This window comes from Cupressus sempervirens, chromosome 7 (genome assembly GCF_028749045.1).
Source record: "Cupressus sempervirens isolate cs-2001-9-10 chromosome 7, ASM2874904v1, whole genome shotgun sequence".
NCBI lineage: Eukaryota > Viridiplantae > Streptophyta > Pinopsida > Cupressales > Cupressaceae > Cupressus > Cupressus sempervirens.
Window position 1 is genome coordinate 481,090,756 of NC_143124.1, and position 4,465 is coordinate 481,095,220.

At 33.8% G+C, this 4,465-nt stretch overlaps 1 pseudogene; it reads left to right on the forward strand.

Annotated features, from left to right (window-relative positions):
* The first annotated feature begins 2,016 nt into the window (after window positions 1–2,016).
* On the forward strand, window positions 2,017–4,139 carry LOC149547638 (cytosolic isocitrate dehydrogenase [NADP]-like; annotated as a pseudogene).
* The last annotated feature ends 326 nt before the right edge of the window (window positions 4,140–4,465 follow it).

Consider the following 4,465-nt stretch of genomic DNA (forward strand, 5'->3'; position numbering starts at 1 on the left):
TTCCACCTAATGGTTTATGTTTGTAATTTATATATTTCTATTGTGATTTTTGTTTACTAATTGTGTAATTGATGATCGTAAAGGTAATCAAGGCAGTACTGACAACCTTCCAAAGGGACTAAAATGCTATCCCAGACAATTTAATAGGTTGCCCTACTACAAGCACTTACAAATTGTGCATTTTTTTGATTCTATGCATATTGGAAAGAATATAACAGAGACATTGTGGAAAATATTGGATGGAAGGCGTGACAAAGAAAAAATTGTCAAAATTTGTAATGGCATTCATGAATCCAATCATGCATTGAAGAATTTCATTCACTCAAATAGCAACAGAGATCAAATTAATATAAGTGCCCTTCCTTGGTTATTAATGGAGCAGCAAAGTGATGCCATAAAAGAAGTCATACAAAAAAATTGATTTCCCACAGGATTTTCTGCAAAGTGATACTGTTGAGAATGCAATTATGTACTAATTAACCTCTATATTTATAATATCTAACATATTTCAAACTTTTCATAGATTGTCTGACACATCAAAGGCAACAAAGGCAAGACTAGAAAAGCACGGGACACACAAGCTCGGCTCTAGTGGTTTTTCGAAACTTCAAGCATGAGTTGTAAGTATTCCTGATCCTCAACTTTTGCAACTTTTGTATTTCCTTTTGATATTTTAACTACCCTCCATTGGTTGATGAAAAAATGCAAGTAAAATTCACCATACCATGCAAAAATGCAAGGCTCAGAGTTCAAGAGATGCCTCACAGAAGAGGATAAGAGAATTGGCTTCCAATAAGGCTATAGAGCCATGGTTGAATGGCTACGAGCTGAAATCAGTGTGGAAGGTTCTAATAATGATGCATCTGAGCCACAGGTAAATAAGCTAAATGAAATTTATTTCAAATTGAATACTTTACCAATTAGTCTATTTGATGTTAAGTTCCAATATAAAGTGAGTATATCTATTTTAAGCAAGCAATGATTACAATGCGTAGGATGTTGGAATGCAGCCTAACAATCCTTCTACACAATCTGTGAATGCTGAAGGTTCGCATGATGTGCATCCCAATGGTGGAGGTATACATTTTCTATTAAATTTTTTATATGTAATTGCAATTGGTGTTTGGATTAACGTAACATTTTGTATAGCAATTGTAGAGGATCGAGGGGTGGATGTTCATGAGCATGTTGACATTGAGTCCAATGATGTGGTCAGATCAGGTAAAGAGTGCCACAGTTATGTTATTTAAAATAATTAAATACTTGTAAGAATTATAATAAATTATTTTTAATTTAACTCTTTTATTTGTTATTGCAGAGGACCCCCCTTTGTAACAGCATAGGAATTTGAGATCATCAAGAACAGAGAAAAGAATTGATGAGGGAGGAATTGATGATGACACTGATGCTCCTCTTAGAGCTTACATAGAAAAAAGAAATAGAAAGAAAAAAATGAAATGATTGTCATCTACATACCTTAATTGATAATGACTGAATTTCATGTCTCAATGAATTTAATTATGTGCTAATGAATGTTCATGAATTATGTGTTAATGCAAAATATTGATGAATGTTGCATGTTTATGAATCTAATGTGTTAATGAATGTTATCATGTGATATTGATTGAATGTTACATTTTATTAATGGTTGAAAGAATGAATTAATGTTAGATGTTAACGGGGAATGTAGAGTGATGTTATGGGGAGGGGGGTGGGGCCAAATGAGCTTCCACCTTCACGTGGTTGGCCCTGTTTAGTAGAGAATATTAAACCATTCTCGAAACAAAGTGAAGCTCAATAAGATGTAAGTGAAGCTCAAATTGGCACAAATAGGGAGTCAATATGATGTAAGGGGTCATTTGAAGTCCTAGGGTGTCCTAGGAAGAGTTATGGGTGGATGGCAGTGTTTACATGATGTAATAGGCTATTAAAGCCCCTAAATGATGTAAAATGCACTCAAAGTGCAAGATCTTGTAAAATTGCCAACATTGGCAACATAAACCAACTTAGGCTTGAATGGGGTTAGTTAAGGTTATAGGTGTGTGAAGAGTGTTTTAAAAGGTCTTTTAGAGTCATTTAGGAATGACATTATAGTTGACATTATAGGAATGACAAGGATTGATGATCTTATTTTTAACTTTTTCTCTAACACACCTTACTTCCCATGTTATCATTCTTTATGATTCTCTAGCTCAAGGATCCTCATATTCTTGGAGATTCTTCTTATATGTGACTTAAATTGGTACAGGTTTAAAGATATCTTCCAGGAGGTATATGAGGCCAATTGGAAAGCTAAATATGACGCAGCAGGAATCTGGTTGGTTTTGTTTCTTGGCACAATAATATGAAGATTGCAATGTTGATTATCTTGATTCTGTCGGGCACACAATAACTTCTTTCAATGATTGATTCATGAATAGGTGTGAGCATAGGATTATTGATGACATGGTAGCCTATGATTTGAAGAGTGATGGTGCCTATGTTTGGGCATGCAAAAATTATGACGGTGATGTGCAGAGTGATTTCCTTGTGCAGGGTTAGTGGTGCAAAATACTATTTTTCATTGAATCTAGTTTTGAACTGATCATTATATCTAATCTTACATATATCTATTGTTTTTGTAAGGAAGGAAACATGATTACTTTCTTTAGAAGCATACCTGACAGGATTTTCTGTTTTTAGGATTTGGATCTCTTGGTTTGATGACATCTGTCCTGGTGAGATTGTAATCCACTTTACTATTATATATAACTTGGTTCAATTACCTATTTGTTTGGTGTATATGTTTTCTTATAGGTAAATCATTTTTAAACACGGGATTATTTAGTAGTGTTTATGTTATTTTTCAGCAAACATGCACACATTCATCATATTCTATACCCTCATTCTTAGTCATACTTTAAGTTGGTTTAGATTTGGTTCATGAGTTGTATGCTCTAATTAAATATTTTGCTGAATTAGGCTCAATTTTCATATCTTGTACTTGGGGTATTTCCTATCATTTGTCGTGGCATTCATTTCTGAGCAAGCTTGTCTGCATGTACACACCATGACATCTTTACATGGACATTATGTGTTGCCACTTTTATCCATTGGTGGAACTGCATGCATTTAAATGTCTAGCAAATTTGTCCATGATTCTGTGTATTTTTGTGGCTGTGAAGAGCTTATATTTTAAAAGTGAAACTTTCGGAGGTTTTTAATATTTATTGTTGTAATTGAATATAAACATGCACAATGGCATGGCTCAAGTTGGGCTCATGATTCATGTATTCCAATTTTAAGAGGACTTGTTCTGGGTTGTTAGCCAAGATCCAAAATCCTCTGTATCTGAGTTAATTTTGTCTCATCATTTTTCAAATTTTCAAATCTTAATCTCCTACAGGGCCAGGAGATTCCTAACAATGCAAAACATTTATTTTGCTAGAAGACTAAAAATGTTCTGGTCGATCACTAAAATTTGGATGCAGTTTTAATTCTGTCTTTTTTCATAAGTCTAGTTGCATTGCCAGTTTGTTGAAGTTTCCCAAATTTAATGTCTACATATAGAATATTTTTAGTTGTTTGCAACCATTATCCCTGTGGGAGTTGTAGAATAATTTGAAACTAGTAAATCCATTCTTTGCAAATCATTCTTGATTTTAGTTATTTCACAAGTTTACCCTGATGGAAAGACTATTGAGGCTAAAGCAGCTCATGGTACAGTAACTTGGCATTTTCGTGTTCATCAAAAGGGAGGTGAAACTAGCACAAACAGCATAGCTTCTATCTTTGCATGGACACGTGGGCTTGCACACAGGTACGAGCACCTGGTTTAGAAGTTCAATGATTGATGGGTGATCCACATTCTATTTATGGCTTTGACCAACATCTACATGATAGTGTATCCACTAACTTCTTTCAGATCTGACAAGCATTCATCCTAAGAATGATCTAGATTCACTTCCAGTATCTTCTCTGTGTTTAATTGCTTTTACTACTTTTACGGCAGGGAAAAACTAGATGAAAATCCAAGACTACTTTAATTTTCAGAGAAGCTAGAAGCTGCCTGTGTAGGAACTATTGAGACAGGGAAAATGACAAAAGATTATTTAGGATATTTAGGCGTGGCAGAATATCTTTTATTTTGTTTGGACTAATACAATAACATTTGACATTTTGAAGTGTCTATTTGTATTTTTTTATTATAAATATAGGATGCATACATCTCCTTGTAAAAGCTGATGATAGAGATGAAATTAATTAAGAAATAAGTCATAAAGGGCTTCATTTGAAGCATCATGATCAAATGCTGATAGTTTCATGACTAAATGCTTCATTGAAGTCTTTGTTTTAGTTTTTTTAAATTTCAAGATATAAACATCTTGTTGTGAACGCCGATGGAGAGAGAAAAATAATTAAGAAGAAAGTCATAATAAGCTGCATTTGAAGCATCGTGATCAAATGCGCATAGCTTTGTGACTGA